Source organism: Leuresthes tenuis, unplaced genomic scaffold (genome assembly GCF_036924035.1).
Source record: "Leuresthes tenuis unplaced genomic scaffold, fLeuTen1.0.hap1 SCAF_8, whole genome shotgun sequence".
Classification (NCBI taxonomy): domain Eukaryota; kingdom Metazoa; phylum Chordata; class Actinopteri; order Atheriniformes; family Atherinopsidae; genus Leuresthes; species Leuresthes tenuis.
Window position 1 is genome coordinate 36,841,410 of NW_027325362.1, and position 22,374 is coordinate 36,863,783.

The 22,374-nt window shown below is 38.1% G+C and overlaps 1 pseudogene; it reads right to left on the reverse strand.

Moving 5' to 3' along the window:
• Nucleotides 1–286: 286 nt before the first annotated feature.
• Nucleotides 287–15,710, reverse strand: LOC140312524 (general transcription factor II-I repeat domain-containing protein 2-like; annotated as a pseudogene).
• Nucleotides 15,711–22,374: the final 6,664 nt, after the last annotated feature.

The following is a 22,374-nucleotide window of genomic DNA, read 5'->3' on the forward strand; positions in this document are numbered from 1 at the left end:
TCTTCATACATCAAGTCAAGTGATCAATACTACATGGTTTAAAAAAGTCCCAATATGTATTAATATATAAATGGTTAAAAAAAAAAAATCTGAATCTTGTCATCATGAATACATACAATCTACACACTGCTTTCATTTATTGAATCTGGTCTGTATTATTAAAAGAATTGCCATCAGGCAATGTGTTAGTTATGTTTATAAATGACAAATTCTTCATTTTCAATGCAGTCAGTAGCCATTTTATTGGCCAGACACAGCTCTACCATCATTTCAGTTTTTCATTTCGTCACAGAGAGCTGCGCTGAAGCTGCGCTGAAGCTGCGCCGCGCAACACAAACTGTGCGCAGCCTGCGCTCACCGCGTACTATGTGAAAAAGGCTTAAGTGCCAAAAGTGCTAACAGAGTTTATTGGCAGAGTCTGCACTGTTCAATGACCCTCGATTCAGATACAATTTACAGCTCCTAGCTATCATAAATGGTTCAAAAGTTAATTAGGTTTTAGAGGTTCAAAACAGAAGCAGCGGCGCTACATCTCCCTAAACTGTCTAATTATTTTAAAGTCAGAGTTATAGTCACATACCAAAATAACAGCTTTCCAGCTTCTAATTTGGTAAAATTTGACATTTCCACCTTGCAATTTAGACATTTTGAATCATGACATGAAGCTCCTAAATAAGTTGACATGCAGAAGCAGAAATTAAAAAATAACACTTACTTGCTGACGAGTTCTTTGAGACAAACGTCTCTCGCAGTTCAAGCGATGCTGTCTCAATAGCTTTATTCTTCTCCTGGTCCTCTCTAGACTCCTTCCACACTCCTTCACCGTGCTGCTTTTGCTCAGTCTCAATCACTTTATTCTCCTCCAGAACTTCTCCAAACTCAGGCAGAGCGCCTCAGCCACAGGTGCCGAACCCCCCCCCCCCCCCCCCCCCCCCCCCTTAATGGGCCATTAATTAAGGCTGCACTTTGCTCTACAGAGTGCACCACAATATCAGAACTTCTCATCTCTGACGCTCAGACTGCTTTACAGGCTGCAAACTTAGATTTAAGTTGAAAAATCACATTTATCTGCACAAAGTAGTTGAAGTAGTGACGCTACAATGTTTAAAAATGTTTTAATCCTGCACTAATTTTTTTTAAGGTAAACAAAAAAGTATTTAAGTATTAAATGTAAATTACTAAGCCTCTGTCAGAATATACCTAGTATACTTGTATTTGTATTCTGTTTTAGCATTGTATTATTCCGATTCTTGGGAATTTGGATAAAACAAGTTTCAATTTTTAAAATAAAGTTAATTCTGTTACAGTGTGATCAGGCACAATATAGTCAAGTCAAATTTATTTGTATAGCACATTTCATGTACAAAACATTTCAAAGTGCATAACAGCTAAATGCTGCTTCTCCAGGTTCAGTCTGGACTCTGGACTGGACCAGCTGACCTGAGTCCTTGGATCTAAGAGCTCTGCTGGGTTTATATTCTGTTAGCCCGATTTTTTCATTGGAAGCTCAAGAATAAGCTGGAGAAATCGTTTATTAAAAAAGTATTTATTAGTGGTCACATGTAAAGTATATTGCAGCGCTGGACTCGGAGTGCCAGAGCTCCCGCAGGAAATCCGTCAGGCCGAGTCCCGTTATCCGGAACCATGTCATATTTATATTCAGCTTTATCTCACAGAAGTTGTTTTCACACTTGTCAGAGTATAATTGGCCAGTTTTGGGTGACATGCTCAGGCCAGCTGCTGTCCTTGTTGTGTTCTTTGGATGTGATAAACAATGTGTGTGTATGTGTGAGTGCTGTTTTAGGCGTGGATCTAATGTACCAGACCTATCTGCCTTAATAGAGATGTTTTGTCTGACCCAGTTGTTTATGTCATTCTAAGGTCTTGGACCATTTAAGGTCATCTGTTGTGCAGTATGAGCAAAGTGGAAAAGTACCAGCTAGGAACAGAGGTTATTTAGGAAAATACAGAATATGAATTTATAATGTCTAAGATCAAAGCCAATTATAACAACTCCCCCTTTTGACATGATTTAATCATGTCAACTAAATGAGGTAGGACTGTTATATTCTGTATTGTGTAACACCTGTTAGCGGCAGCCAACTTAGCAGGTCCCCAAACTGCAAGTGGCCAACTACCTTGAGGTGCAGCACAACCAGACAGGAGATTCTTGTTATCCCCCTTTTGATACAACTTCATTATGTGAGCTGTTATGTGTAAGCTGTTCTTCTTTGCGATTATCAGCAGCAAGCAAGTTTTCATTGCATATGCATGTGTAAAATAATTGTAATGCGTTAGCTAAACCTTTCTGTATCAGGAGTGTTTATCATGATGCTGGGAACAGAACCTCTTTCCCAGAATAGTTCAACCTTCATTACTCAACTGATCATAACTCTGCAATGAGCACATTTCTTAAAAGCTATAAGTATCACGCCTTTACGTGTATGCAAGGAATAAATCAATAAATATTTCAATATTTCTTAAAATTAGTGTGTGTATGTGGCCCCAAACCCAATCTCTGTGTAGAATCTTAGTTCATTTTGGCCCAAAACTATATGTGGTTTAAGCAGTGGCAAGACCCTGCTCCCCCATAAGTACCATTACAACACATAACAATAATTAACTAAGCTACAACAATTCATAAAATATTGAAACCCAAAAAGTGCTTAAGGCAATTAACATCACCATCAGGATCGTCCACTGTTCGCAGCGAATAGGAGCGAAAAACCTGATGGCTGATATCCGGGAAAATTCTCCTATGGCCCCATTCCCCCTTGGCGACCGACCACTTAATTACCTTTCAGTGCTTAAGGTCCCGCTCCAAACAGCCGATTCACACCAATGGCAATGGACATATTTATGATTGGCTATGATTAGTACTTGGTGTACTTAAAATCATTAAAGTACATAGGAACATCACAAAACACAACACACAAAACAATACAGTACAGACATTTAAACATGATGTGAATATGAAGATATGACCCTGTTGAGAACAGATGAGTAATGATAGACGTAGTGTAAAAACTAACAATTTCTTTTGAGTGAAAATTTTATGATAACATTGTGCAGAGTGGTGCAGTGCAGCTCAGTCTCTTGTGGTCCAATCCTGTCACTGCTTGGTGTTTGGTTGTCCTTCTGGCTGAACCTCAGTTCAGCAGTCTGAGCTAACTAGGAAGGAGAGGTTACCAGCACTTCACTTCCACAAAGGGGTCTTTACCACCCGTTTTCCCTAACTAATCTTTTTCTTTGGGACAATTCAGGAGAGCATTCAGATTATCTTGCTGACAGTGGTTGAAGGTTGTGTGGTTGTTCAACCATCATCTTGGCATGATGATCATGCCTCCCAGAATTTCAGACTGACGTCTTGTCAGTCACTTGGCTGTGAGTCCTGTAGAGGTTCTGCTGCTGATGCAGCTAATTTAAGCTGTGGATGAATGTTAGCAGGAGAGAACCGAGCAGCACAACATTTCATTTTCACAATGTTCTATATTCAGGAATTCCCTTTTAACAGGTTCAATCCCAGTATTCATTGGTCGACCAATTAAGTTTTCATATGAACCCCAAACAAAAACAAATAAATAAACCAAAAAATAAAAAAATAAAATAAAAATAAATTAAATGAAAAACAAAACAACTGGCCAGTTGATAGAAACCATGTTTTAGGACAGTAACTTTAGACTCACCAACCTGCTGTACAGCATTAATGAGAAATCCAGTACCATCAACTTTTTCTGTGGAAAAACTTGAAACCATTTAGAGAAAACAGCAAGACAAAGACAAAACACAAGACAACATAGAACAAAAGACAAAAGGAAGACAAAGACTCACAGAAGTTTGGGAAAAACTTGAGAAGTGTTAGTAAACTATGATTAATTGTTGTGTCTCCACCCCCCCGATGAGACTTAGTCTCCTCCGTATGTTAGTTCTGCTGAACTCTTCCACTGCAGTTTCTGCTCCTGTGTTGCTGCTGCAGGACAGAAATGTTTGTGGTTAGAGTTAATTTTGGGAGCAGCACAGCATCAAGAAAGCAGCCATTTCTTCTCAATGAGTAACTGATTAACCTTTTTGGGATAAATATTGTCTGTCCTCTTAATTCAGCTCAGAGTGCGTTTGATAAAATTTCAGCATGATCTGCTTAATTCTCACTTGTTACTTTATACTAAATTCCATTTAATTCTTACCAGTGGCTGTGTTTCGTGATGCTGAGCCATCCACAGACAGTTCAGGATCAGCATTAATTTAAAAATTTTTTTTTCCATTTGAATTAGAAACACTTCATGTGGTACCAACAGTGTGACATCAGAGTTTCTTATAACATCACATGATACAATAACATGTTTCCATACAAATTAGAATCAAAGACAAAGGTTTATTCTATTTTTCTATTTGTCTTAATTCCTCATTTATTTATTTTTTAGATGAGCCATGTGGCCTTGTGCTGCTAACTTTTTCCTTAGCAGTGCCACAGCATCATGCTTGTGTTGTCAGACATCAGATCTTTGGTTGGTTATTGATCACTGTTATCTTGCATGCATGCTTTGACCTAAGGGCCCAGATTCTTGATATTATTTTGTAATATTTTTCTTTGCTCGTAGCAGTTTTGGAATGTTAGCTAAATTGTTCAGGATCCTTCTTGTTTTTTCTTGACATGAATTAGACCTTTAATCGTGCAGTTCAAAGCTCTGTGCTTTACCTTACTTCGAGCAGCTCTGCCTCAGTTTATTATGTTTTACTTAATCTTTACTTCTTTCTTCCAGTATGTGTGGATGTATGTGGGTGTGTGTGTGCGTATAGATGTGCGTGTGTGTGTGTGTGTGGCCTTGGGTTTCACTGTTTTGTTTTATTTTCTTCTATCTTGTGAAGCACTTTGTGTTACATTTTCTTGTATGAAAAGTGTTATGAAAATAAAGTTTGAAAGTGGGAAGAGAGGGTGTGTCCAGATTATTGTTGTAGTTCTTTGTCACTTGAGCTTTTAATGTCTGACTTTCACACCGGAGAGGTGTGAAAATTAGTTATTGTAACCATTCTGCTACTGCGGTTCTACAGTCTAGTCTCCACAGTGGTGTTTTCCTTTGGTTTCATAGTCAGTGGTCCGTTCAGTCTCTGATAGAGTTTTAGTCCCCGTGGTCTAGTCTTTGTCAGCAGGTGAGGTTCCTAAGTCAGTCCGGACCTCAGTTAATGTTCTTTCGGCAGGATCTTGAGCCTGAGTACAGTGATCCTTGTGGATCCAGTTACTCAGTCTATTCTCAGTCAACCATACCTTTACACAATGTGTTGTAGCTTCTGCGTCCTGTCCATATAGGAGAGGACCAGTTAACTTTGTTCACTTTCCTGGTCCTGTTCCTTGGTGAGTATTTATGTAACCTGTTGAGATATCCTCATCACCGTGTTATTCAGTTGTTTCACATTCACACAAGTTTCCATACTGTAGTACAACAAGGGGTGAGCCTGTTGGTGCAGTTGTAAATGGACAGGGTGTTTCCTCCCTGTCATGACCTCATGTGGGACAACATGACAACATTCATGGTGGCATTTGGAGTAAATCTTAGGCTAACACAATACGTAGAGCTTCAGCCCAGGTTAACTGTGTGTCTGCACAGACTTCTGTTCGGCCTTTTTGATGGTTCTATTTGCTCTTTTCACTAGTCCTTGTAAAGCTGGGCGAGAGACTGCACCGAGCTTATGTCTAATTCCAAACATCTTTTCCACTTCTCTTAGTTCTTCATTAGAAAAGTGAGTGAGTACCATTCATTGTCTGATCTTATCACTTCTGGTACCCCAAATCTTGGAATAATTTCTCTTGTAAGCCATTTAATGACTTCTTTTCCTTTTTCGGTTTTAGTAGGTGTGGCTTCTACAAATCTAGAAAAGGGATCCACACCCACTAGAAGATATCGTTTACCTTCAGTCCTGTTTGCTGCTCCCATGTCAGTACAATCAATTACTATCTGCTTCCAAGGGGCATCAGGTACTGGGAAACTTGTCTAGTCCTGCTTTGAGATTGAACAGCTTGCAAATTTCACAAGATTGCACAAGATATTTTATTGTGTCTTTTAGGTGGGGGTGCCACCAGTGTTGTGAAATTAGCGCTGTTACTTTTGAGCTAGTACAGTGTGCTCTACTGTGTGCTTCTTGACATAGCAAATTTAGTAGTCCAGTTGGAGCTACTATTTTTGCCTTCATGATTCCTCCAGAGTCTTGTGGAATCCTTTTTATTTTTTTTCGTTCCATGCTTGCTTTTCAGATGGTGCCGCTGCTTCGTGAAGTTCTTTAATGTTTTCTAAACATAATTCTCGTTGTGATTTTACCTCCAATGTTTTCTGAGACATCTGGTTAAATGCAGTATACCTTGCTTTTGTTTTTGCTGCCTTATCTGCCGCATTGTTGCCTCTCGCTACTCTCCCATCTCCCTTTTGATGTCCTCTGCACTTGACTATAGCAACTTCTTTTGGTTCAAGTATGGCATAATATAGTTCGAGTAATTGATTCAAGTGTTTAACCGGGGTGCCTGCTGAGGTCACAAAGCCTTTCCTTTTCCAGTGACACATGTCTGGTATAGAGGCATGTCTTTAACTGTAAACACTGTTTTTATTTCACTAATTTATTCAATGTTTATTGTTAGATTAATTAATATTTATCTGCAGAGTTAGAATTTGCTAATAGTATTAATATATTGTTCAGCTGTACAGCTCTCTGGTTGCTGTGGCTGTTTTTAAATGTGCCATGAAAACAAACCTTGACTTGACTTGTTATGAGTCAGACTTACTGCAGCGCAGCCGTCTTTAAATTTCTTTTAGAGTTTTCTTCTTCAAGAAACTCATTGGTGATATCTGACTCTCGTTGTGCCTTTTATTGCTGGGTTTTTGTTAATTTCCTAAGTATCTAACTCACTTTAAACCTTTATATAAAGCATTTTGCTGCTCTGTTAAGATAACAGATCCATTGATTCATAGATCTGCTGCAGTTAAATAGTTAAATGGTTTAATGAGATTAGATATAAATACTGATGATAAATATTAACTCAGAATTGGTGAAAATAAGCAGAGGAGAAGTATTTAGATCAGCTAAATTAAAAGTCCTGTTACTGTGATCTCTAACACAATAAAGGCTAACCTTTTAATGCTTTAAGATGGTAAGAAACTGTATGACACCTATATGTCTGACCTTGCTGTTAAATCCTGATATTTTCTCATATGTCATATGGTCTGACTGTCCGGTCTCAGACCTACTTCAGGTGGAAATCATAAAGTCTCAATTTGTAGAACATCTTTTGTTCAGGCAGTTTTTCAATTAAAGGATCAAAGATTTAAATGCTGTGTTTGTTTGTCTGACTTTAACTTTTTAAGAGAGCTGTTAAATCTTAATTCAACAACAAACTGGTTCTGTTTAGTTTTAAACAGTCTGTTCTTCCTGGATACATTTTGGACCTTGTATTGCTTCTTATCTCTTCACTGTGATACTTACATTGAAAAGCAGTTTTCAGATTGTCCATTCAATGTGGTATTTCTCCCATTCAAATTTATTTAAAAATAAATTATTGAATTGATGATAAATGCTCTAGTAAAAACTTCCATTATCATTGTAAATTTTTCGACTAAATAACTATATGTAACTCTGGTACTCTTTAAGTACAGGCCAATGATCAATCAGAATCTGTCCTCACTCTCAGGGCTGAATGGGGGAAGAAGGAAGCAGGGTTGGGATGAGATAACCTTAGGGTGAGAGCATTTATGACAAAGCTAAGGATATCTAACCTTGTCTTTTCCAATTACACATGTCCACATGTACAGCCTAAGCTGTTTATGCTGAATCTGTATAAATGGTCAGTTTTTTCTTTTGCTAACTGGCAGGCTTCTGTCATTGAGCGTGATGCTAGGAAGATGTGTCTTATCTTCTAGTGTAGTAGGATGTGTCCCTGGAAAAGATGACGTTGTGTCTGGCACATGCTGTGGTAGTGGTGCAGAGGACTGCGTCTGAATAGAGAATTTAACTTCTCCTAAAAAAAAATGCTGACAGTCTGCAAGAAATGTTCTTTTTTTTCGTCTTTATCTGCCCTTGCTTTCTGGAATAAACCTGCCTCCTTTAGTTTTGCTGTAGCTTGATTCCTACTGCCTGTAGCTTGTTTTGAAAACATAAAGAAATCACTCAGTTGCGGTGGAGCACTTTCACACCCTCCAAACATTCCTTTCCCTTGCATTTCTCTCGTCCAGTTTACAAATCTATCTGTCCCTCTTTTTTCATCTTCTCTTGGAACCTTTTTATCCATCTAGTCAAGGTGTTAAACAATACCGACCCCAATGAGCCGGGTTTACCTGTTTTCCACTTCTCAACTATGATTTGTGACATGTTTAAATGTTTAAATGTTTTATTTCTTCTGTTTTAATGTCTCTGTGAAGCACTTTGAATCACCTTGTTGTTGAATTGTGCTATACAAATAAACTTGCCTTGCCTTGCCTTAATCAGAATGGGTGAATGGCGCAATGCCCGAGTGTTGGACCCGACCAAGAAGCTTCTACACAGAATCTTTTACTCTGTGCGCTTAATCGCTGGGTGTTCTCCCAGTCTCTTCACTCGTTTTAATTCACCAATCTCTGTAACACCCTAGCTAAATTCCCCTTTATTTTCTAGTCCAATGCCCCCCTTTTACAGAACCACTTGAGATCTGTGTCAGTGTAGGAATTCTCGATCAGTCTCGACTGCTCGATACACTTCCACTAACACAGTAAAATATCTACCAAGTAGCAAACCACCCCACATTTTCATGAAAAATAATAAAACTTAGCCCTGTGTCCTTATGCAGAGATAAACCCTTAGTGTATCATCTATGCACAACAACTGCAGAACCACCGCCGATTGCGGACAGAAAAAAACAAAAACAGACACACCGCCGATCGCGGATTTTACAGTCCAACCACCAAATGTGAAGTAATACAGACCCACCGCCGATTGCAGATAAAGGTCCAAGCGCCCTTGTGCGCAGAAATTACTCACACAGTCTATTGTGACGTAATACAGACCCACCGCCGATGGCAGATAAAGGTCCAAGTTCCTCTTGCACAGAAATTACTCACGCCGCCTATAGTACAGTAATACAGACCCTCCGCCGATTGCAGATAAAGGTCCAAGTGTCTCTTGCACAGAAATTACTCACATCCGGTCGTGCAGTAATACCGAGATTACTCACACCGCGATAGCGGACTAATAGACCCCCGCCCATTGGCATCTAATTCCTATTTAGTTTAGAAGACAGAGATAAATTTATGTTATCTTAATTTATGTCTTTTATTCGGCCAAATTGTACTAAACTAGAACACATATGACTCTCCCTATGTGAGACTATGTGTTTATACTTTACATGTGACCTAGTAAACCTGTAGACACAAATTTTGTGCTTTTGATTTAGTGATCGGAGGACATCCTAATTCAGACAATTTAGTTTAGAATGACCAATGTGCAGAAATTTCACATATCCTGATACAAGAGGTTTTCTGCTCACCTTGTGTTTTAGGCACCTCGAATTGTCTGAAGAAGAGTCCCCTCCAACCAGCTCCGGAAGTCCTCGATCGGACACGGTTTCAGAGTCAGCCAATCCGGGTCACGGCACCCATTGTTAGCCCGATTTTTTCATTGGAAGCTCAAGAATAAGCTGGAGAAATCGTTTATTAAAAAAAGTATTTATTAGTGGTCACAAGTGAAGTATATTGCAGCGCTGGACTTGGAGTGCCAGAGCTCCCGCAGGAAATCCGTCAGGCCGAGCCCCGTTATCCGGAAACATGTTATATTTATATTCAGCTTTATCTCACAGAAGTTGTACTCACACTTGTCAGAGTATAATTGACCAGTTTTGGGTGACATGCTCAGGCCAGCTGCTGTCCTTGTTGTGTTCTTTGGATGTGATAAACAATGTGTGTGTGTGTGTGAGTGCTGTTTTAGGCGTGGATCTAATGTACCAGACCTATCTGCCCTAATAGAGATGTTTTGTCTGACCCAGTTGTTTATGTCATTCTAAGGTCTTGGACCATTTTAAGGTCATCGATTGTGCAGTATGAGCAAAGTAGAAAAGTACCAGCTAGGAACATAGATTATTTAGTAAAATACAGAATATGAATTCATAATGTCTAAGATCAAAGCCAATTATAACAATTCTCTGAACATATAACAGATTCTGGGATTTGTAAACCATCAGCAGGCTTTTAAAATCTAATCTTTGACTGACTGTAAGCCAGTGTAAAGATTTTAAAACTGGTGTGATGTGTTCAGATCTCTTAGTCCTGGTTAAAACTCCAGCAGCAGCGTTCTGGATGAGCTGCAGATGTTTAAAGCTCTTTTTGGGAAGTCCAGTTAAAAGACCATTACAGTAATGTAGTCTACTGGAGATGAATGCATGGATGAGTATCTCCTGGTCTTTTTGGGAGAGAAAACCTTTAATTCTGTTGATGTTTCTGAGTTGGTAAAAAGCTGCCTTGGTGACAGCTTTGATGTGGCTGCTGAAAGTCAGATCTGAGTCTATCAACACTCCAAGGTTACCAACCTGGTCAGTGATTGTAAGGGCTCGAGTCTCAAGGTATTTACCAACGCTGACCCTCTTCTCTTTGCTACCAAACAGAATGATCTCAGTTTTGTCTTCATTAAATTGCAGAAAATTCTCTCTCATCCAGGTGTTTATTTCCTCCAGACACTGACTCAGTACGTCTGCTGGGCTGCAGTCATCTGGTGACAGAGACACATAAAGTTGTGTATCGTTTACATAACTATGATAATTGATGTTAAAGTTCTGTAATATCTGATCCAAAGGGAGCATATACAATATATACAGAAGAGGTCCAAGAACTGACCCCTGGGGGACTCCACAAGTCATGGCCACTTGCTCAGATTCATTCTTTTTATTCATGAAATGTTATTGATTTCTAACAACACTTTTCTGCTTGTGACATGTTTTTGTCAAAGTTTCAAGAATCAGTTATTAATTATTTTATATCATACTATTCATTAATGCATGCTTTGGGAATAATTAAGGTAAAAGGCCTAAAATATCAGATATCACCTTGAACTGTGAGCTTTGACCCCTCTGAAGGTTGGACGGGTCTGAAACTTTGCACAATCAATACTTCTCACATCCTGATGAACATACTAAATTGTAAGCTCCTTGCCTAAAAGTATTGAGGAGTTATTCAAGAAAAGACCTTTAAGTTCAGATCAGATCAATCACCATTGCTTATTGGTCAACTTTGACACAAGATAAACTGGAAGAAATTCAAAGCTTGCGTAATGTTATACATTTTAGTTTTTTTTTTTAGTTTTTTTAAATCAGACAGTTGATTTGTACATGATGTACTGTTGAAGGCATTTGGTTAATTCATATACACCTTTGTGTTAGGGCAAGCCAGTTAGGGCAAAGAAACTTCTGCCGGCCAACAAGTTTTTATTTGCTTGCAAGGAAAGGTCAGTCCTCACCCGAGCAATGATGTCAAAGAAAAGACTCAGAGCCTGGCGGCCCGGCAGGCTTTTCATACACTGGGGGAAACCCTGCTTGACCATGGTCAACATAACCTCAATATGCTGCTGACTGAAGACTGAAATGTGCACTTCTGTTGTACAGTTATTTAAAGCAGGGCAGTAAAATAAAGACTGTGCTGACAAGATGTAATATCACAGAACACAAATTAGCTTTACGAAGAAGAGGACAAGTTCAAGTAATATAAAAAATAGAAAAGTACGTACTTAAAGTAGATTTCAGACAGATTCTGTCCAGAGTTTCTTCAAGGTGTCCTCCCTCTGTCACCATGTCACATCTGAAATTCCTGTCAGTAGTATTACAAGAACTGAACCTTGTCTGGGAGTTTTTATCTTCACAGACTATATTACCACAGCAATACAACTGAGCCAAACTCTGAATTTAAGTTTTTTATTATAAATTTTTATTTGATTTACAAAAAAACTTCACTTAATAATAAGCAGAACATAGAACCAAAAACAATATCAACAACAGAACTATTTGTAAACTATATACAAAAAAGAAACATTTTATTGTGCAGAAGGACAGGATCTGTCCTCTGCCTCTATTTCAATTATTTTTTTACCAATAAATTTAATGTTGACAAAAACTTTACCCTTTTCAAGGGCAGCGTCAAATGGCTCCCACAAGTCCTGGAAAACATGGAATACCTTGCTGTTGGAAAGGAGGAGCTCCAGCACTCCGCTTGTGCTGCTTTCCAGGACACCCATCACCTCCACTCCAGCTGCCTCATCAGTAACAATCAGCACCTGCCGAAGCAAACAGCACTTATGTCACATGATTCCTTGCAGCTTGATATTAACCCCTTTCTTACTCCTCGATTATTTCTTTAATCTCTTTGTCAACTGTGTCAGATCATTTAATGTCTATATAATATACACTATATTGCCAAAAGTATTCACTCACTCATCCAATTATATCAAGGTTCCCATCACTTCTATGGTCACAGGTGTATAAATTCAAGCACCTAGACATGCAGACTGCTTCTACAAACATCTGTGAAAGAAATGGTCGCTCTCAGGAGCTCAGTGAATTCCAGCGTGGTACCATGATAGGATAACACCTGTGCAACAAGTCCCGTCGTTACATTTCCTCACTACTAAATATTCCACAGTCAGCTGTCAGTGGTATTATAACAAAGTGGAAGCGATTGGGAACAACAGCAACTCAGCCACAAAGTGGTCGGCCATATAAAATGACAGAGAGACAGCAGATGCTGAGGCGCATCGATTGACTCTGCAGAAAGTTGGCGACTTTTCTGCAGAGTTAATCGCGACAGACTTCCAAACTTCATATGGCCTTTTACATTTTTAAACCAGAGAGAAAACAACTGCCGGCAAAGAATTCCTTGTATGTGTCTACGTACTTGGCAAATAAAGCTAATTTTGATTCCAATTAGGATGTCTTGGTCTTTACCTCTACTTTGCTGTAAGTTGTTGAATGCAGCGAGTCCCCTCCTGCATCCATGTTGCACTTCATGTGGCTGATCCTGCAGTGGCTGCCAAGCTCCATTTCCACAACTGCAGCTGCAGAGGGAGACAGAAGCTTTATCCTGTACAGAACACAGTATGATATGTCAGAACTATAAAGGCACCAGAGATTACTCTGTAATGTGCAGCCTACAAATGACCAGAGTAAACATATGAACAACCAGCGCCACAGAAAGAGACAGTTATCACACAATCATTAACTACTGAGATAATCACTGAATAGTCACTTGGAAACATATCTTATCTTATCTTATCTTATCTAGAAACTACAGAGGTTGTCCTTCCTCTCCAGTCATCACATTCTCTGGTCTTACCTGCTGCAGCTTCACCTCACGCAGTGGGACCTCCTCTCTCCCACTGCGGACCTTCTTCACAGCTGAGAGCTAAATAAGAACAATTTCAATTACTTAGTGATCTAATTAGACCTAATTATCTCATTGCAACAGCTTTTCTGTAATAAAACATTTAAAATACTGGTCATTAAACAATAAAGCTACAGAAAGTCTGTTGTCTCTGAATTACAACAGGATAAGCAAAGAATACAAACTAACTGAGAACATTAATTACTTGAGTGTATTAGTGTGTTATTCTGATGAAGAAAAAATCAAAATACCTGGACAATTTTGCCCTCCAGCGTGAGGAGGCCCTTTGTCCCCTTCACATTCTTTATATTTGTGTGTAGGGACGGGGGACAGAGGAGAGCTTTCGCCTCCTCCATTAGCCCGTCCCTACACACAACAGGCGAGCTTTTAAAAAAGTTTTTTTTTTTTTCTTTGGTCACCAAAATGTAATAGGAGGGTGACTGTCCCCGCACACTGTAATTACGCATTGCGTAATTCTTTCCCTCTTTTAATTTGGAGGAAAATTCCTCAAACAAGGTGATTTTAGTCACCTTTTCCCCATCTGTAATTACAGCCACTTTATTATATTTAACCATCTTTGGCACAGTTGTGTTCTCTTGAAAGTCCCAGGTGAGGACACGTGACTGGTCAACCATTTTTAATACATGAATCTGTATTGTGGGGTGATTTTTGTATGGTCCAGGTCTCCCAGCTTCCAGTACAGTTCTGAGTGACATTCTAAAAATGATAAGACAAAAATACAACACCATTAGTGTCTTAGAGCTTTTTGTTTATCATAGACAATCATAGATTTATCATAGATAGCTAGGTAAATAACCCAACTGTATTTCCCAACTACTTGACATTCTTTTTATTCATTAAACTCATATATGCTGTGAAAAACAAGAATATAACCTTCTATAATATTTAGAAATGTCTGAAAATGTATAAAACGGTTTATTTTCAACTAATTGGCGTTAAGATGAGCTGTTATGTCAGCCAGAAATGCCAACTCACACTTCCATTTTTCATCCCTCAAAACGGTGGAGTCTTTTCCTTTACTGTCCATGAACTGACAGATTTCGTTGCTGAGCTCAAAAACCCTGTTGAGAACTTTCCCCCGACTTAGCCAACGCACCTCTGTATGATAAGGAATGTCGGCAAACTCTGAATCTATCTCCCGCATAAAGGACCGAAACTGCCGGTGATTTAACCCTTTAGCTCGGATAAAGTTTACGGTTTGCATTACAGTGCTCATCACGTGGTCCATCTTCAGGACTTTGCCACATAGTGCTTCCTGGTGTATGATGCAGTGATATGCTGTTAACTCACCAGTACAGTTCTACTCCTGCATCTTCACTCGCATCCTTCCCACTAGTCCACTTTTTGCACTGCACATAGCCGGCGCTCCATCAGTTGTAAGTCCAATAAGTTTGTCCCAGGGCAGTTTCATGTCGGTTACACTTTGACATACGTTTTCAAAAATGTCTTTTCCAGTCGTTGTCCCGTGCATCGATTTAATGTCCATTACTTCCTCCGTTACGCGCAAATTGGAGTCCACTCCACGGATGAAGATAGCCAGTTGTGCAGTATCAGTCATATCAGTACTTTCATAGACAGCAAGAGAGTAGGCAATAAAGTTTTTGCTTCTTTCACTCAACTGTGCTCTTAGATCAGTGGCCATCTCACAAATTCGATCAGTAACCGTATTTCTACTTATATTATATAAATATAGACTTATATTCGCCAGCATCTGCTTTTTGTCTGGACATAACACGTTGAACACCTTGATCATGCAGCTCTTCAAAAATTCTCCCTCCGTAAATGGGCGCGCTGATTTGGCTATCTCCTCTGCCACGATAAAACTTGCTTACACAGCAGCTTCACTTTGTGATTTTGCACGGGTAAAAAACGTCTGCTGGAATGCCAGATTCTTCTTTAACTCTTTTGTTTTCTGTTTCTTCTGCTCTGAATCCAGGTCTTTCAGGTTATCCTTGTGTTTTGTCTCAAAGTGCCGTCTTATATTGAATTCTTTAATTACAGCCACATTAGCTCCACAAATGAGACACACGAGTTTACCGGCAATGTCACTAAACATATACTCAGCTTCCCATCGGTTATTAAAGGCTCTGTTTTCAGAATCAACTTTTCTCTTCGGCATCGTGAGGGGTATCTTCGGCTAACGGCTATCTTCGTGATATCTTGTAATAGCTAGACTTAATTGACGCGAGAAGTACGCGGCAAGGCAGCTGAAGCGTTGCATTATGGGATCTGTAGTTCTGTGCAGTATTGTGTTATCAGCGCTTCATATCAATGGGCCATGAATAACGATAATGTAAAAGGATCTTGCGGGCCAGATATGATTACAAGGCGGGCCGGATGTGGCCCGCGGGCCATGAGTTTGACACATATGCCTTAAAGCATTCTCACAATAATAATAATAAAAAGAAAAGGGAAACTTTTCTAGATACTAATAAATCGCCTTCTTTTTTCTTTTTTTTAGGATTTTCTTTATATATATCAGAGCGGGGCCATAATATACACCTGCTGCTTGGCAGCGGGCTTTGTACGACTTTAGCTTGTTAGCAAAATGCTAGCTAAAGTAGCCGAATTTTACATGTAAAATGTTTTTTTTCTCATTTTTTCAGACTTTTTTTTTTTTTGCAATTTTGTTTCAGGGAAGTTCTTGGCATGCGTCCACTGCTCCGCAAAGGGTGTTTACTTTTTTTACCTAGTGAAAGGCTGAATTGCAAAAATGCCCGAAACAAAATCAAAATATTAGCCTAACAAACCGGTTTTTTCAAATTTCTTCGGACGTTATTTTTTTTTTCACGATTTTTTTTCAGGGAGGTTCTAGGCATGCACCCCCTGCTCTGCAGGGTGTGTCTATTTTTTTAACCTAATGATAGGCGATGGTGCCTGCCAAAAGGGTTTTTCGTCATTTTTTCGTACGTTTTTTTTTTTTTTCCGATTTTTTTTTTTAGGGAGGCTCTGCAGGGGGTATTTACTTTTATTTACTTTTTTTGTAGTTAGTTAGTGCAGTAGTTAGTTAGTGCAATATGGTCATGCCATGGTCATGCAATATGGTCATGCCATTTCTTGGCATGCCCATAATAATAACGCCAAGGAATACAATAGGGCTTCACTGCCATTGCAGCTCGGACCCTAATAAGAATAACTCCTTCAGATACAATAGGGCCTCCGCTGTTTCACAGTTCGGGCCCTAATAACACCTTGAATTACAATAGGGCTTCGCAGCCTTGCAGCTCGAGCCCTGATAATAACGCCTTGAATTACAGTAGGGCTTTGCTGCCTTGCATCTCGGGCCATAATAATAATAACACAAGTTCCAAAATTTTTAAATAAACAGAGTAAAGCATATAAGAATGTCATATGTAACTACTAACACACAATAAAATTGTTGTTCCTTCACGTTAGCGTAAATTACTTCGCATTGTCCTAGTTGGGTTGCTATGCCTCAGCCACTGGCGCATGCGCCATGCAGGTATAGTGTGGCTATATTTAAAATATATATACATATATTTATAAACATATATATTTAACAGAAACAGAAAGTACGGGGAATGTCGTGCAGGTCGGTGATGTAGAGAATGCAGCATCCTTAGCAATCACCTTAACAACAGTAGTAGTAGTAGTAGTAGTAGTAGTTTTATTCTTTCGTTTTTTTTAAGGAGATAATAAAATCTTTGGTGAAACTAATCAAACGAAAGATCATCTACATTCCTTGAACAAAGATTATGAAAATATTATGCATAGTTCTCACTAGAAATGCCATCGAAATGCATAGAAATGCTGGTGCTTTCTTAAAATGTTATGTTTTTCACAGAAAATAGGCCAACAATCAGCCATTTTCTGTTTTTTGCTGAGGTAAACTTTATAGTCATGTGACCTGGTTGCAAGGTAAATTGTGACAATACTACGTTTCCCCTTGTGGACCAACGTGGCTATTACACATTTTGCTATGAGATTGGGTTGGAATTTCACAAAAATGTTCAAATTTTTGTGTTTTGTCTCTATGTATTGTGGGACTGTATTGTGTCTAGAAAATCGTACATATGTAATTCATGGATTCCTTTGGGCATGGTCTGTTTATCCGGTTATGCCTTTGCTTCTCTGCCACACTCACAAATGCATGCACACATATGCACAAACACTCATTGCAGCACGCTGCATTGAATTAGGCCAAATTCTTACAATAAATCTAAAAGGATTAGAACCCCACAAACTAACGTTTGCTGTTGTAATTACTATTAGGGTTATTATTATAATTATAACAGAAATTATAAGAATATTGGTTATTTGTTTGTTTGTTTTCTCTTTTCTCCATTACTTACAGCTAAATAGGTATATATGTACCACACCCTATTATATGAAAAATCTTGTCATTTTATTTTCTATATCCTTATCGGCACCGCTCGGTGGCTTTGTCAAAGTTCTGCATTATTTTAATTCATTTTCCATGTCTTCTCCTATTTGCCCTGTCTTCTAAATGTTATGCAAATACAAAATACATAAATAACTTCCCACACAGCATCTTCGGAGCCTTCTAAATAGAACAGCAAGGTGCAACAGTCTGGAATGCCATTTCAGTCAAAAGTAAATTTTGCCCCTAAGTTTTAAAAATGATCATTCATCAAATGTGCATATTTTAATGGACAGCTTATTTGTTCCAGGGAACATTTATTTCATAACTTACTAACTTTCACGATACTTTTATTTTGTTATGGTATATCTATCTATTTCATCAGACTCTTATTCTTTTTATAATTCTACTGCTATATTCATTTAATGATAACTATTTTCTAGTGATACATATCTTATTTCATGGACTTTTTTCATTTCAGAATTTATCATTTATTTATGTTATGACTCGTGAAAGTGGTTAATTTATACTGTTAATTGTCTTTCACGGCGAGAGCTGGCCTGACTCACAAATTGGACCCAAGAGCAGATGCGTACACAGAAAGATTTGAGTAAAAGACAAGGTTTCTTTAAAGGGAGGTGCAGAGGTGAGTCAGTGAGTGGATACAGGGAATGGGTGACTCTGAGAGGAGAGGAATATGGTTGCAGTGAATCGGAGAGAGTAATTTATCCAGCTGAAAGTGAGGGTTTTTCCTTACTGAATCTTGGTAGGTTTCCTGAGTGGGGATGGATGGAGGGGAGGATGCTGGCTGTAGTGTAGTAGGTACTGAGTCAACGGTTGAGCGAGCATGTCGGTAGTGAGAAGGCAGGTGTCTCAGAATCCACAGTGGAGAGCTAAATCCTTTAGCTTGGCAATCCAGAATGCAACAAGCAATGGAGGAAAAGACACTAGGAACATAGGAGGACATGGTAAGTACATGTAGGATTTTAACTTGGAAAGAAGCACAAAAGTCAACGAAATTACTGTAGCAGTGAGAACAATCTAGCAAAGACTGGTTGCTCCTGCTGACCCTTAACAAGGTGTCTTGACGAGAGCAGATGAGAAACAGGTTAGAGCGCAGGAGCTGAACCAGACTCCGGCCCGGTCTTCCTGAAAAACCTGCTCAACCTCGCCTCAGACCGAACAAACACTACAGTCAAGCATGATCGTGACACTCTCATAATCAGAGCAACTTGGTACTGCTGGCCTGCTCAAATAAAGTCCTGATTTCATAACCACAGTGTCATCTGAGAGGTTCTTCAGAAGATCGTGGAAAGTTTTGCTGCCATCACATCATTAAAAGGTACCATTTACCTAGTGTCCAGCCGATAAGACAAGTGAGATTCGGGTGACAGCAGTGCAATGAATATCATAGTCTTATGCAAGTACAAAGCCTACCATTAGAAGGAGCCCAAGTCCAGGTCTGCTTAACCCTAGAACACTGATGTACATTTCTGTAACACCATCATCAACGTTGGTTGTATTTTACACAATATAATATACTTCCTAAAAAATACTCAAAATATATTAAAGCACAACAATATTAGACAAATTTAGGTACCCTTCTTTTATTTCCAGCTCTGCAATAGAATAGAAGAATAGAATAGAAAAATACTTTATTCATCCCCAGTGGGGGGAAATTCAAAATACAATGCCTTAAAACAAAAAAAAAGATACCATGGGTGTATTATATATACATAAAAAAAAAATTGAGAACTTGTTCTTAGGTCCACCTGTTCCTGGGATATTTGCATCACATGGGTGAAAATCACCCAATGTTAGTGTAGTAGGTTTAAGGTTGAAGAAGTGCTGTTTTCTGGAGGAACTCTGTCTGGGTTGACCCACAGTCTATCGAGCTGATCTCAAGAGGTTACACAGAGGCTTGTGCAGCGAGATCGATCTTCTTGCTTAATCCTAGGCAAAAGATATTAGCAACTCAGGCTCAAGTCACATGATGGGCCTGAAATTTGTGGTCTCCAATTGGACATGGGCTGCTGCTTCTCTGCTCTTCCTGATCCCTCATTTGAATATAAGTGGTCAAAATTAAAAAGCCATTAAATAAATGTGGAAATGATTAATAAAATAAAAATTAATTACTTGATTAATTAAATTCTCCTGATTTTTTAATGTAACCTTACAAAACAATAGTCAACAATTAGATAAATAAATATGCCCACAGAAAATTAAAGTGTCATAAAATTAATAAAGACGCGCATAAAAAATTAATTAATTCATTAATTCATATATCTTTAGAAAATAAATATATATATATATAATAAATATATTTCATTACACTTTTATATTCAAATGACATAAGCTATTGATTAATTTTTTTTTTGCTGATTTGTAATGATAGGGACTGTAGTTTAATATATTCAATTCATGGTAACATTGCCATATTAGATTAATGATAAAAACACACCTGTTAATGAATGGCAGACCAGAGTAGATATATGTATATGGCTCAACAGCATTAGAATTGAGTATTTTTAGCCCGATTCTTTCATTGGAAGCCCAAGCTGGAGAAATCTTTTATTAAACAAAGCATTTATTAGTGATCACATGTGAAGTATATTGCACCGCTGGACTCGAGGTGACAGAGCTCTCGCAGGAAATCCGTCAGGCCGAGCCCTGATATCCGGAAGCATTTCATATTTATATTCAGCTTTATCTCACAGAGGTTGTGCTCACACTTGACAGAGTATAATTAGTTAGCTAGTTTTTAGTGACCTGAGCAGGCCAACCACTGTCCTCGTCGTGTTCTTTGGATGTGATAAACAATGTGTGTGTGAGAGTGCTGTTTTAGACGGTATCTAATGTACCAGACCTATCTAATCCAATAGAGATGTTTTGTCTGGCCCAGTTGTTTTGTCTCGCTATGTCATCCTAAAGTCTTGGACCATTCAAGGACATACATTGCGTTTGTATGAGTAGAGAGGAAGAGTACCAGCTAGGAACATAGGTTATTTAGTAAAATATAGAATATGAATACATAATGTCTAAGAACAAAGCCAATTATAACAGTATCATCATTTGCACTATACAAACACAATATTTGTCATCAACCAGATGTTTCCAGCTTTAAGACAAAAGGTAATATGATCCGTAGCTAATATGAAAATGCCACGAAATAAATATATAGATATACATATAGATATTCAATTAGAAAATAAAAGCTTTGTGTGAATGAATAAGTAGTCCATTTAGAAATTTACTTTTTATTTATAATTATTAATTTAATTATTATATTATTATTATACTATAATTTTATCATTTTATGATAAATATATGATATATATATATATATTATGATAAATATATTTATGATATATATATGATAAATATAGCATATTTTATGGCGTTTTAATTTAATTTGTTTTGTCATATTTTGATTGAAACAAAAGTCCATACAACAAAGGTGCAACAACCTCCCTTTAAACAAGCAGTTTGAAAAGTGTTTATGTGTCATTATTTCAAAAATCCCCAAAGCCTAGTAGATTTAGTAGCCTCTGAGATCAGTACATATGCACTGAGAATTGTAAGTTTAGACAAAGATTTTCTCAATACAACAAGGCAGACTTGATATGTTTTCAGTAAAAAGTTGTAGAGATGACAAACAAATATCTTTACAATGGTGTTTTTCTAATACAGATGTTGTACCAAGTTTACCCATGAGCTCCAACAAAACAAGTTCCCTTCTGACGCTTTTTTGTAAAGGTTATCATAGCTGCATCCTGACCTTAGTCCCACAAGCAATATTACTGTGATTCTAACAAGTCAGAACACTACCCCAGAATATCAAGGTAATCGAGCTAGACGAGCCTAATCAAGCAGCTTTCACTGCTAACACAGCATTGTAGAGATATATCTGGCAAGGGAGGGCTATGTGACTTCTTTGAGCAGGTCTTTTTCAAATGGTAATTACTATTGCTTTTCCTTGAGACTATAGACATGGTTGCAAATGCTGGTATGCTAACACTGCCACCCACTAGGCAGCTGAGTTGGTTTCTGCTGACTGCTCCAATGCTCACATGTTTATTCTCCCACATCATCAAACGCAGTCACATGTTGATTGAAACTTTTCATTCCTCAGTGTGTATGTGTTAGGTGTTTGTGTGTTTCTTATACCTGTTAACTTTGATATGGATTACACTCAAATTACATGTGCTGCAAATTGTAAAGCTACTGGAAGATTTTTTGTTTATTTGTAACAATATTTGTAATATCATGTATTTGTATATATATATATATGTGTATGTGTTGAAAGACGAACCTAAACTCTAGGTCAGGCAAGAAAAATACTTTACTTTTTTTCCTAATTTACTTTAAATGTATCTGTCTTTTGTTAGCAGTAAAGGTTCTGTGACTAAATCTGCATACAGCCCCAAGTCATGCTTATTTCTTCTTTATATTTGGAGAGATGCTTTATCATTAAGTAATTCAATTCAATTCAATTCAATTCAATTTTATTTATATAGCGCCAGATTACAACAATTGTCATCTCAAGGCACTTAAGTAATATAGTCCAATTCAAGCCAATTGGAATTCAATTCATTGTAATCATAATCCAATTAATTCATATAGAGCTAATTCAAAAAATTA